At 37.3% G+C, this 13,653-nt stretch overlaps 1 long non-coding RNA gene and 1 other non-coding gene across 2 annotated transcripts; one reads left to right on the top strand and one right to left on the bottom strand.

Moving 5' to 3' along the window:
* The first annotated feature begins 1,058 nt into the window (after positions 1-1,058).
* On the top strand, positions 1,059-1,131 carry Trnat-agu (transfer RNA threonine (anticodon AGU)). The gene has a single exon. It is a non-coding gene; the product is annotated as a tRNA-Thr (tRNA).
* Positions 1,132-6,697: 5,566 nt separating this feature from the next.
* LOC140931235 (uncharacterized) lies at positions 6,698-11,781 on the bottom strand. Its single transcript, XR_012164943.1, has 2 exons — positions 11,238-11,781; positions 6,698-7,937 (listed from the first exon to the last, which is right to left on the bottom strand). It is a non-coding gene; the product is annotated as an uncharacterized lncRNA (long non-coding RNA).
* Positions 11,782-13,653: the final 1,872 nt, after the last annotated feature.

Here is a 13,653-nt window from a genome sequence, read left to right as displayed (position 1 = left end):
TGCACGGTTACATATCGCGCATTGATAATCTAACGCTTTGAAAGCCATGAACATTCCGTCAGTCAATTTTGAGCTTACAAGAAACCTTTAAAAGTTTCGTCTATTAAGCGTTATTTAAGAGGTAAGTGAGATGTGAGATCACTGACAAAACTTACACTCGTTATTCAAAAGTATGTTAAAATAGCGTCCTTTAACGACGCTACAGTTCTTTAACAATGATTTTAATTCCTCATCGAACTCAAAGCTAAAATAGCCTGCGTAGCCGACCCGGTCTCTTTTTAGGGCGAATGGATAATGTTCCCCTCGCTTACCTTTCATCCCCCTATATAGAATAACCAAGAAAGTCGTCGGCACCAATGCCTCGCAGGTTAAAGCTACAACCAAAACTATGTACTCATTGAAACGCATATCAATTACACCATAATGACCGTACAGAAAATCAACTTTCTATATACGAGTTTAGTAGAAAGTAGTAATAGTAGTTTAGTAGTAACAGTATAGCGTTATACTTGTCAAGTTTTACAAAAAAGTGTTTACCAATATCGTGCAAATGGCCTTCACGCAAGTAACAATCGGTTTAGCACATGGCGAAATTCAAAAGTAAAGCGCTTTGATACAAGATAAAAGCTACAAAAGCAACGTGACAAAAAGGCCAGTGAAAGATTTATAATGAAATATATATGTCTACTTTCAAAAAAGCTAGTTTCCTTGATCAAAACGTGCCGCACATGTAAGTAGCCCAATTTCTGATTAAAAGTTGCATGGTTTGTAGACTAGATTTCTTTTTCAATCAAAGAGGTAACTAAGCATCGTGACGAACTGTTTGACGGTATTTATTCAGAAAACACAGAAAAAAGCTATGTCGGTACTTCCTTTCCCCATTTTTTCAGGCTTTCTTTTCGCAACTGCATGTATAAGTTGCGCAGACAACTACAATGACCTTCCTTCAAATAATTCTTCACTCCGAAGTTCACATATATGATTTTCATATATTTATAATTTCATCATTATCCTTTCACGGATTTATCACGAACCAATTCAACGACCTGCTCCCACTTGGCCTGTTAGCTTAATTGGTAGAGCGCTGCACCAGTATCGCAGAGGTCAAGGGTTCGAATCCCGTACAAGCCTTTCTTTTCGCAACTGCATAAGTTGCCTATACAACTGCGATGATCTTCTTTCAAATAATTCTTCACTCAGCAGTTCACATATATGATTTTCATATATTCATAACTTCAAAAGTGAAACTTATTTCAACCAATCAGAAGCACTCTGAGTAGTGACACCTCATTGGTCATCCTCTGTTGATCCTCGCGCGTTAGTCAGACGTCGTTTCTCGGGGGAACCAGTAGTGGTCGGCCATTCTCAGGCCAACAGACAATCAATATTAAAACTTTCAACACACTGTTTTTTTGTTGAGGGATTTTTTCTGACGTCACACTATATCACTGTTATCGTGTCGTGCTTCAGAAGGTGTTACACACTGACTTATTCCCTCAAAAAACTTGAAATATAAAAATCTAAAAACTAGAACTATTTGCCGAATGAATTTTTGCATTGTGTGTGTGTGTCCGGAATTTGAAAATTCAATCATTGCTTTAAGGTGTCATTGGGCTAATGAATCTGATTTTCGGCTTAAAGCATTTCAACAAATGTACCTTAAAGAACGGATGATAGAACCGTAATTATTATTTTGGTACAGATAATTAAATCGTAGCGGCAAGGCATTTTCACATTATGGTTTGGGGCTGATACATCTTACTCAAAAATTAGGAACATGTGCAAAAACACTTTAGCATAAGAATACAGCATCCTTCTATTGATCCCCAGCTGTAACCCAGTACTAGAACTAGGGGTACCTTCCGGCAAGTTCAAGCGAGGCGAATTCGTTTATCTTCTGTGGAATGTGCCTATTCATATCTTTGCGATATTTTTTTCATAATTTTGAGGTTTAAAATGGATTCTGCTATAGAAAAGGATGGCGCCCAACTAGAAAACAACAACTTTGACACATTATATGTGCATGTATGAATAATAATGAGCAGCCGCGTCTTTTCGGTCTCTGTGCTGTTGCCCTTTTTACTCTTCGTTGGGCGAATTTATGCCAACCACACGTATGTCAGCTCATTCCTAAAGTTTGGACACATAACTGGGCGAATTTTCACTACATCAGAGTCGCTATTTATGTCAACAGATGGAGTTTTTGGTTCTCGATCTGCGGTAACTTCGTATCTTGATGTCGTATTCGACCGGCCCTTTGGTCTCATCGATGTTTTGTTAACTAGTCACGCGGAATGTTATGCTACAAGTGGTTCTTTACACCTTGGACTGAGCGATCACGACTTAATCTTTACAGTGCGAAAAATTAAGAATTCAAGGCCAAAGCCATGCTTGATCGAGTTTAGGAGTATGAAGAATTTTAACTTGCCTGTCGTGACTTTTTGGCTGACTTAAAAAAGGGTCTCATGGTCTTCGGCCTACACATTCGACAATGCTGATGATGTATAAGCTCATTGGCGAACGCTTTTCAAAAGATGTTCTTGACAAGCACGCGCCTCTAATATAAAGAAAAAGTGGATTCGGGGCGACCAGTTGGCAATATGGATATATCCTGATTTGCTGCGTGAAATTTCGCACCGAAACAAATTATTCAAGCGCCACAAGCGAAATCCTACATCTACTTCTTGGGATGATTACAAGCGGCAACGTAACAAGGTTACGTCGCTAAAGCGCAACGCTTTGAAAACGTTCTGCTGTGACGCTTCTTTAAGTGCTAAACATCCGGCCGAATTTTGGAGAAAAATGAAGCCCCTTTTGCCAACTAGTTGTGGTAAAAACATAAAAGGCGTCATCCTCGTTGACAGTGCGTTGAGGGCAGTAGTTTTAATTGTTTCCGACCCTGGGTGTGTGGTCGAAGTCTTTAGTGATTACTTTGCTAACATTAATTAGTAAGAGCATAGATCTGACAAGGGATTAAGGCAATAAGCAATCTACGTTTCTCAAGCGAGTTTAATTACTCCCTAGTCAGTACTTCATATATCCGTAACATTTTGGACCACCTTAATCCGAGAAAGGCAGTTGGGGTAGACGGCATTTCACCACGAATCTTGCGTTTGGGATCCCCAGTTCTTGCCGAAAAGGTGACTAAGTTGATCAGCTTCTATATTCTGAATCGCTCATTGCCGTCTGAATGGAAGCAATCGCGCATTACTCCTGTCTTTAAACGGGGCATTGACACAGACAATAAACCATTAACTTCGCTATCGAAGGTGTTTGAGAAAGTTATTTACGACCAAACTTGGAATGCATTTCATAACATTTTGTCCTCAAACTTATCTGGTTTTATGAAAACTCATTCTTGCTGCACTGCTTTGCTAAAAATGACCGGAGATTGGAGGAACAGTATTGATAACAAGGAAGCTGTAGCGGCGGTCGCTGTGGACTTTAGCAAAGCGTTTGACGCCATAAACCACCGCCTTTTGCTTGTGAAGTTTAAGGCCTATGGTTTCTCTCCACATGCCTCGAAACTGATGTCCGCCTACCTGCTAGGTCGTCAACAATGTGTCAGATTAGAAGGCGTATGCTCTAACTTCAAAACAGTTAAATCTTGCGTTTCTCAAGGCTCACTATTGGGGCCGTTGCTGTTCAATATTTTCATTAATGACTTGAATTTCTGTGTTTCTAATGTCTCATTGCGGCTGTGTGCTCATGACACGACTGCCTACCTGTCAGATGTATCTCCCACCATTCTAGAATTTTCCTTCAACAAAGATCTACAGACTCTTTCATCGTGGTTTGAGTCTAACCATTTCACAGTGAACACTACTCAGACTCAAGCATTATCTGTCGAACCCTGTGACTATCATCATTCTTTATTTCTTAATAATGCTAGAATAGGATTTCTCCAATCTATTTAGTTTCTTGGAGTTACTCTAGACAACTAAGGACCTATCCTATAAGAACACATATCTGATCAACTAAAGAAAGCCTATGCGAAGGCCCCTGCGCTGAGAAGAATAAAGCGTTTTCTTCCTCGTGATGCAATGATAAAAATCTATAAAGCATTTAGGCTACCTCATTTAGAATACTGCAGTCCTCTATTTGTAGGCATACTAGGTACAAGTCAACGCAACCGTCTCGAAGATGGCAACTGTTATATTTTGAGAACATTAATCGGGCACAACAAGTCAATGTCATACGACGAGGTGCTCACTACGGCTAGCATGACATCCTTATATTGTCGGCGCTTACACCAGGCGTTAATACTTCTTTTTAAATGCTTAAATTGTACGGGACCTACTTAAATTGGAAGCCTTTTTAAATATAGGCATACACCGTATGGACTAAGAGGCGAGGGTTTGAATTTGGAATTACCTAACTTTAATCTTAAATTTAAGAAGAATTCTTTCACTTATTCATTTACTAACTTATGGAACAGTTTGCCTTCTCAAGTGCGTCTTTTAAGTGATGCTAATTAATGACTTCAGAAGTAAATTGCACGATTGCAGCTTTTTAGAACGACTGTCTTATAGTGCACGATTGTAGCCTTTTACTGTTTTTAGAACGTGTATTATAGTTTTCCAGTCACGTTTTCAGTATATGGCTTTTTAGTAGGTTTTAGCTTTTTATGTTTTTATTACTAAGTTTTTTACATATTTGTTGAGTTGAATAATATCATAACATAGCTGTAATTATAACAGATTTTATTTATACAAGTTCGTATTTTTAACGAGTTTTCTAGCTCCTCGACGTAACGTGTCAAAATAAATGATTGATTGCTTGATTGATTGATTCTAGGCTTTCACTTTTTTAAACAATAACAAAATGGCTTGAAGCTTTCTTGGTAAATATGTGTAAGTTAGCACTTATGTTTCATGCAAAATTCCATTGTATCAAAACTATAAAAGTAAGAAACAAAAATATAGTTCAAATGGGGCCTTTGATTGCTAAAATTAAAAATAATAATTAAATTCTGAGCAACAGCGCCAATCAGGGATCAGAAAAATATTTTGCGTGGTAATGTACATACCCGGGGCCCCGGGTGTACATAAGAAAAAATTGGTATAAAGTAAAATGTGTGAAAAGCGCAAGAATGGGGCGGAATTTATCAGAGGTATAAAAATACAAACTTGAATAAAATACAACGATCTAATATGAGCGAGTGTCACAGGACAAAGAGTCTCTTGAAAGGCATAATGATAGTCTTCAAAACAAAAGGTCCTCAAATTCGTTGCATTCCTCATAGGAGTTTTGGGCTATCTCAATGTAAATCGGGCAGCAAAAAAAATATGCTGGTTGACAAAATCTTTCGAAAGAGATAAATAAATTCTACAAAAAAGGTCCGCAAATACGTTGCATTCCTCACGGGAGGTGAGGACTGGCTCAATGTAAATCGACCTGCGAAGAACACGCTGGTTCTGATAAAAGTTTTGAGAATGTAACCCTATGCCTTGATCAACTACCGCTTAAAATTCAATTCACAGAGGAAAAGAGAACACTGAAGACCCTGGTTCTGAGTCGAGAAGCGAACACGCTACCTCAATGTAAATCGAGCTGCAAAGAATAAGCTGGTTCTGACAATAATTTGAGCGTAAAACCCTATTCCTTGATCAGCTACTTTTTCAAGAGTGGTTGTCAGAGAAAACCGGGCAAAATGTTAAAAATGTCAACGGAAGGGGATCAACAGAATAAGTTCATACTAACATCATAGATAGGTCTGGTGGAGTAATGGACAAATATACCAAATAAACATAGGTTCTTCACTGCTCTTGTATCAGAGATAAGAGCACTACCTTATTCAGGACTCCAGTAAGTGGAGTTAACCCAAGGTCATACAGCGAGAATAAGAGAGAAAGATGCTATTTCTTGTCGTATTTCAGTGAATTGTCTTATGTTTCTTTTAGTCATTTATTGTTTTCTATCTAATATATCGCGTTTTTAGTCTCACTGGACGAAAGCTTTCCGTCTTACGGAGATGCCATGACTGATTGAGATTTAGCATCCTTCTTCACTGCTCAAATAACTCAATTCCAGACCCGTGAAGTTGAATTCTTGCAAGACAAGCCCGAGCTTCTTTACTATCGCCAGCTTTAGCTAAGAGAAAATTTCAAAGAAACGACCCACAGCATGAAAAATCAAATTTACGTGCGCGTAATGACAACGTAAAGTCAGCGTATAGTTGAATTTTACACAACTTTACGCTTCCTTTACTCTACGTAAAGTTCAGCTTTACAGCACCTTTACGCGTACATATAAAGCTGGCGTAATGAAACAAAAACTTTACGCAACACCTCTACGTTTTGCGTAAAGCTTGTGTAAACCCTACTTTAAGCTTGTGTAAAGCGAAAATACAAGCTCCTTTACGCCATATATATATACACATAAACACACTGGAAACTTTAAAAATAAAGGGAAATATAATGGTAATCGGTAAATTTTTCTTACCAAACTTTTAACAATCAAGATTTTATTTTTGTCCATGTCAAATATCTGAATTTTCCACACAATACTTACGGTACTTAATACCGGTTGTTTTCTTTGGTTCCCCATCATCTCTCCATAGCATTTACAATCTGGAGCCATGGAGGATTACTCATATATACATTACAAATAATTGTATGAGTAATCCTCAATTCAAGTTTCGACATAAAATAAAATACCCTAATATGTAACAACACTTCAACACACAGTTAAAGGATTAGGCCAGAAATTTTGTTTTTATTTTTCAAAACTGACAACAAAAACGAAAAGTTATAAAGCGTTGAAAACCCAATAGACCTATAGAAAAATAAGAACCCAACTTCAAACTGACATTAGTCATCCCTACTATTAAGTTATAACTTGCTTTAATGGAGTTATATTGTTTCACCAGTAGATGAACTTTGAATAAGTAGTAGTTTAAAAAATAGGGCCCCTTTCCGTTTCCAATTTTGCATTACCATAACCAATTTTCAAATTGCCTATCTTTATTTTTACATTTCAAATCCCATGAAAAGCGCCAGGTATGCTAAATTGTTGTAACTGCAAAAGCTGCAAATACGAATCGCATTCTTTAAGTTTAGTCCCGCAAAGAGTGATATTACAAGGTTTTAAGAAACAAAACACACTGATACTCTAAAACTGAATTTTCTAAATATAACATGATTTATTTCTGTGTTAGCATCTTTGTCATTACATTAAAAATTAAAAAAAACGAAAATTTTTCCAACACGTAAGGTTTAAATAAGAAGATACAGTGTACATAAACTTTTCAAATGGGTCAAAACAGTCTTCTCAAAATATATTTAAAAAATCATCTTAACTTAGTATTATACCAAATTAAGATGATTTATAGTTTAAAATAATTATTAGCATTTACACGTAAGGTACAGGGTGTACAAGAAAACTGATGAAGTCAAATTTTGATAAAAAACAGCAACTCTAACACACAAATTAATGTAAAGGTGGGTCAAAATGGTCTCTTCCAAAATGAAAATATTTAGTATAATTTAGCATAATTCAAATTAAAATCTTAAACAATTTTAGATAAGAAATAAAAAGACTGAAAGTCTAATACATGTATAACATTGATGGTTTCTTGATTTAGCCCTTTCACTCCCAGAAGTGTTTACAGTCAAATTTAACAACAAAATCCAAATAACAAATCATTTTCATAAACTGATGATGTAAAAGTTAGATGCACAAGGCTGTCACTAAGATTGCAAGTTGCAGGGTTTAAGTGAAATTAGTGAGCGGGACATTGAAAATGTGGAAAGTTTCGTTTCCTCTCAAAACAGCCAAGTATTGGGCTCAAAGTAGCCGATTTAAAGTCTGGTTTATGGCCCTTAGTGACAGCCCTGGAACCACTTTACAAGACTAAGGCTTGTAATTAACATGTATTAATCCTGTTTGCTTTGAGAGGACTTTCTATCACCAACATCCCATACCAGGCTGATCTGCTGAATAAATAGAAAGCAAGTATTATTTGAGTAAACTACACAGATTATTTGTAGGCTAGTGATAATACACTTAATCGCGCACTAAAGGCACAAGTACATGTACAGTAAGGGGGTGTTTACATGAGAAAACTCACACCGGCGCGAGTCTCATACCGGGATGACTTTTTTATTTTGTATCGGGTTTACATTATGACTGAGTCATTTCATATCTCGTTATTTGAAGGTACACTTCATGTTGATAAAATACAAGTGTGATTCAAAATCGCAAACATTACGCGTGCGCTACCCATTCTAGTCTACCGGCAGACCGATTTCATGCCGAAACGGGTGGTCGTTTCGCATTTACATGATACTGCCATGAGATTTTGTACCAGAGTGAAATTCTCGCCCCAGTACAAGAACCGGGGTGAACTCACACTGGGGTGACTCGCGCCTGCATGACATTTTGTGGTGGTATCATGTAAACAAATATAGAGCTATGAGAGGGAACCGGAGTGAACTCGCTCCGGGGCAAAAGTTGCCCCGGTGTCATGTAAACACCCCCTAAGTTGCCAGAGGACACCGCCTGCTATTACTAATTAATAATATTTTTTCCTACACTCATGGCCAAATTACTACAATCAGCACAATTTTACTTGACACAGGGTTCCCCACATGCCTCTTTTCACAAACCAAGACTAAAAATTTGAAAAAAATGATAAGGCATTTTCCACAAGTGGTCTAATAACGGTGCAAAACCTGAGTAGCAAATGATTTCAAAGTCCACAAATTCACACAACTGAATAAGATTCATGTGACTGTTAAAGATTCAAAATGTTTGACTACTATGAGTTAAAGGCTTTCGTTAAAGGCAATAATATTTACATTTAGAACCCTACTTGCAGTTGAGTGAAAATCAGGGTAAAATGCTACATGGAAACCCTATAATAATAATAATAATAATAATAATAATAATAATAATAATAATAATAATAATAATAGTAATGAACTTTATTAAAGTCTCATGTCTTATAACTCAGGCACAGTGCCTTACTAGTCGGGGAGACTGAAGCACATATATATGTTAAATTTATTAACAATGGTTTATTATATTATTAGAGTTCAATGTTTTACAATGTATATCTTTTTTTATTTTAATGTATGCATTTTTATAAAAGTATCATCCATTAATATCGTTGTAAAGTGCTATGAAAAACCACTGGATGTACATTACTATTATTATTAGAGAGTAAGCAGTGTGCAAAGAAAGTAGTGTCTGATAGCCCGGGGCTAGTGGATTTTGCTATCGAGCTGGTGAATTTTGAACTTAACTTGCCCGATGGGCAAGTGAAGTTTTTTTGAGGAATTCAAATTAAAGAAGAACTGTGAAATCAATTCTGCTCATCAAAACGGTTTGGGGGCTAGTTGAAATGACATTTGGGCTAGTATATGCTAGCTTCAGCTTGCCCGAATGGCAAGCTTTAAAAATCACCTTCTTTGCACCCTGGTAAGAGAGACATTTTCCTATCCACTTGTCCTTCACACAAGCAATACATTAAATTTGGTTGTCCGAAACCTAGAGTTCTTGTCCAAAAAGTTTAGCTTGCAACGGGCATTTAATGTTTTTAATCACATTATTTAATCACATTATTACCCTTGTATACTATTTTTGAATTAAACCTACAACAGAGCTTGTAAAAAAGCAAATGGATGAAACGACTGGCAGTGGAATGGCAAAGTTAATTGGAATATTTAAGGCAACTGTTTCTTATCTTTATTTTTCTAATTAAAAATGTGCTTTTCCCACGGACAAGTCATATCAAAGGTTTACATGTTCGAACTAAATTTCTACCTGTCCCGGACTAAAGTTCCAAATCAATAAACATTCCTAGCCTTCTCATGAGCTCCACCAAAGACTTTCAGGGAAAATATAGAAACATATAAGCACCTTGTTCCCAAAAGTTTCAAATTTTCCTGAAACTTTACCTAATATATTTTTTTTCCTTTTTAATACGAAACGTTCAAGGTTCCTAGTTAATGTAACAGGAGTGAAGCCACTTTGCTATTTAAAGCCCTTATCCTCAATCTTGAAAACAATGCCTCCTAATAATAATGTACAGTGTACCCTGTAAATAAAGCAGCCTATTTTCTTTCCTTGCCACCAGGGACATTTCACAAGAGAGACAGTTGTATTTGCAGATTAATAATGGTGTATGTAGACAAGAGAATCCAAAACAGCTATGACTGCTATGACTCTCTTAAGAATCTTATCTTTCACAACTTGTTTCTTTAAATTTTATTTTCCTTTAAACCTAGATTTACTGACGATACAACTATGGTGCAAATAGAACAATTTCTGGTTTCTAACATGACTGTGTGCTTTGCTTCCCAAAAAGTAAGGCATTCAATTTCCTTACAGTATGTGCTGCACTGTATCCTCTCAAGAACCACAATATAATTTCATAGGAGCAGTGCACAATGAAGATTAAAATTAATGGTAATATATGAAATGAATCATACTTTGAACTGCAGATGAAGGTATGAAACTGTGAAGATGTTAACAACTATGTTGGCACTTACATGAAAATACATTCTAATTCAATCATGGTCTGCATTAGCTATGCATTGAAAGACTCATGAAAATGTCTATTCATTCTCTGTTCATTTAAGTTAAAACCCACGTAATTTAAAATCAAAAATAAACTTTTGTACCTGCTTCAAAAAATACATGCATGCTGTTAAATTATTCACCACTTATGACGCTATGACTGCCCGGGGAATTGGGAAGCTTGGGTTTGTTATTGACTGACGCATGAAAATATGGAACCAGAATACGTAGATTATCTTTGCCTACTTGCAAATTCAACACTTGTTAACACTTTTCTATTCTGTTTATTAGTTCTTCTATAGTCTGTGAAAATTTTCATAAGAATGTTTGTATCACATTACATGTAAGCTTACTTTATACAGATGTCCTTTCTTAATTCCATTGTTTTCTTTTAGTAATTCCCAGTACCAGTGACCAAACTCCTATTTTCCAGTACAAAACAAGGAAATTCTACTCCTTCAGACCCCCAAAGTCCTTACATGATTTTACATTATCATCTTCAACGTCATGGTCTCGTTGCTTGCTTAGTATTGAAAGGTTATGCCAAATAAATACCCATGTTTAGTTATAATTTACTTTAAACGGTTAATGCTGATTTCATTGCTCACTGAAATGTTAGTTACTGAGTACTTGAGACAGTCATTCGAACTCGTCATAAACACGTTGGAATTAAGCTTAAAAAGTTAGAGAAAAGGCGAGCCAGGACAACTTACCTTGCCTTACTATCTGCTCTTTTCAGCGAGATCTTGAGTATCGAAGAGCCTTAGTAATACGTGTAATACAGTCTTGGTCTGTGTTGTGAACATTCCAGTGTTAATGCTTGCGCTTCACACGATGTTTCTGTCTCCATTTCTGACTGAGTATCTCGTCCCGAAAGGGTTGCTGCACACTTGAGAAGTGATCGGTTACTAAAGGCTGATAGTGCCATTATAAATTGTAACAACCTTAAGATGTCCTGTGATGCTATCAAGAAGCATAATATATGAACGATCTCCAACCTTTCAAAGAAGCAAGTTTGAAACCGTTGGACACTTTCAAAATGGACGCCAAATCAACGAACCTGATTGAGCATGTGCAAAGGAACAAGCCCGCTGACCAGGTGTCCCTTCACTCTATTGTTTCCAGGCCCCTTTCTTTTAACAAATTGTCCGTTCCCAAACCTGAAGTCCGCGGACTTAAAATAAGGAAGCGATAAAGGAGGTTCAACAATGAAGCCAGTACTCCGTTGAATGTAAAATGGTCACAGTAATTTGTGAATGCGTTTAAGTAATGCGTTCTTTCTTTAAGTAAAACTCGCCGTTTTTGCAAGGCGATATTTTTTCTTTATTTTCCAATTATTTCAATTTGATCAAATTACAGTTGAAACTCTCTACAACGGTCACCTTAGGGACATCGAAGAAAGTGGCCATAGTAGAGAGGTTGAAAGAAGAGTAAATGTATGTCATGTATGGACCGTCCGCCGAAAAAAACAAAAAAACAAAAATGGCCTGTGTAGAGAGGTGACCGTTAAGGAAGAAACACCTTATACTGACTGAAATCAATGAGGGAATACTACTGAGTATTGAAGGCTATTGTGTTTGCAGCGACAGATATGCCGTTTTTCGAAAATTGCCGCACAGTCGCAAGCTATATCTTTGCATGAACTCTGCCAGCAGAATTTTCTTTTCAGCGTCATTTTTAAGCGTGTACGAAGTCGTTCGCACCACCAAAAAAAATTTGCGTGGTTGGCTTGTTTACATCGCACACTAACATCGAACACCAAATGAGTGATCGAAAAAACTATGCGAACTAGTATCAGGACACAAACGACTTACTAAAAACAGTGCCGGGAATAAATTGCTGTTAGGAAGCTAGCATTATATGACAACCTTACTAAACCTTTACTTGTAGCGTTAAAGGAGCGTGAAGCTGTTACAACAACTTTACGCTAGCTTTATGAAACCTTTAAGAGCCGAGCGCGTAAATTTACCTTTACAAACCTTTACGCGCCGTGGAAAGTTTGCGTAAAGTTGGATGACCAACTTTACGCAGGTTTACGCAAACTTTAATTTTGCGTAAATCTCCATTTTCATGCTGTGACCATATTTAATTACTGATGAGGGTCAGTTGACAGCATTTTAGCGCCTTGCAAATAAAAAAGCACAAGGCAAAGAAAAGACGGGGACGGTTTTAAATTAGCAGACGCTAGTACTCTTTAACAAGCAATGGCGGTAAGGGGCAATACTACGAGTCACACTTCAACCGGCGTGCACTTGAACTAAACCACCGTGCACTTGAATTCTGCTTCGATGTGTTTGAAGCCCAATCATCAGAGAATACCACAGTATTTTTTTTTTGGCTTAAAAAAATCTTACCTACCTCAAATTTCCTTTTGCTTCGTAGCATGTCAGCCTTTCCGAGCTCAATTTAGGTGCCACAGTTCGACTTCGAATGCACATTTCTTCGGCACATTTCAACCGACGCCATTTCTGATTGCCTTGAATGGAAGCTCCGTCTGTCCTCTTTCAGGGGAACTGGGACTCAAGGGACCAAACAGCCCAACCTCGTTCCCAGGGTCTCTCATCTTCCCGCGCAAGCGAGAGAGGAGAAGCGGGAAGACAAGACAAGCCCGAGCTTCTTTACTATCGCCAGCTTTAGCTAAGAGAAAATTTCAAAGAAACGACCATATTTAGTTACTGTTGAGGGTCAGTTGACAGCATTTTAGCGCCTTGCAAATCAAAAAGCACAACGCAAAGAAAAGACGGGGACGGTTATAAATTCGAACATTTAGATTGAAAGTTATTACACATCGAATGTTTTGACTCTGAGAGGTACGTGGTGTACCAAACGGAACACTGATTTTGAAAGAAGGTTTAAGCTTCTAAAAACAGAAACCGTGGTGTTGCAGTTGTGAGGAGTGAAATGCAAAAATTTGTTTTTTATCAACTGAGTTGATAAAGTAGTTTGGCCTCTGTACAGGGATTGAGAAGCTGTGGTTTATATAACAGATGCTATTTTGAAACACAATGCTGTTTAATCCGTTCGATCAGCCAGAGGTGACGTAAGCTATAAACTTAGCAAAGAACGAAGTGGAACTGGCCGTGTCCTGACTAAATTGTGATGTAGTTTGGGTGAAAAACGGTGAGAGGT

The sequence above is a fragment of the Porites lutea genome, chromosome 3 (genome assembly GCF_958299795.1).
Source record: "Porites lutea chromosome 3, jaPorLute2.1, whole genome shotgun sequence".
Classification (NCBI taxonomy): domain Eukaryota; kingdom Metazoa; phylum Cnidaria; class Anthozoa; order Scleractinia; family Poritidae; genus Porites; species Porites lutea.
This window is presented reverse-complemented; position numbering and strand designations above follow the sequence as displayed.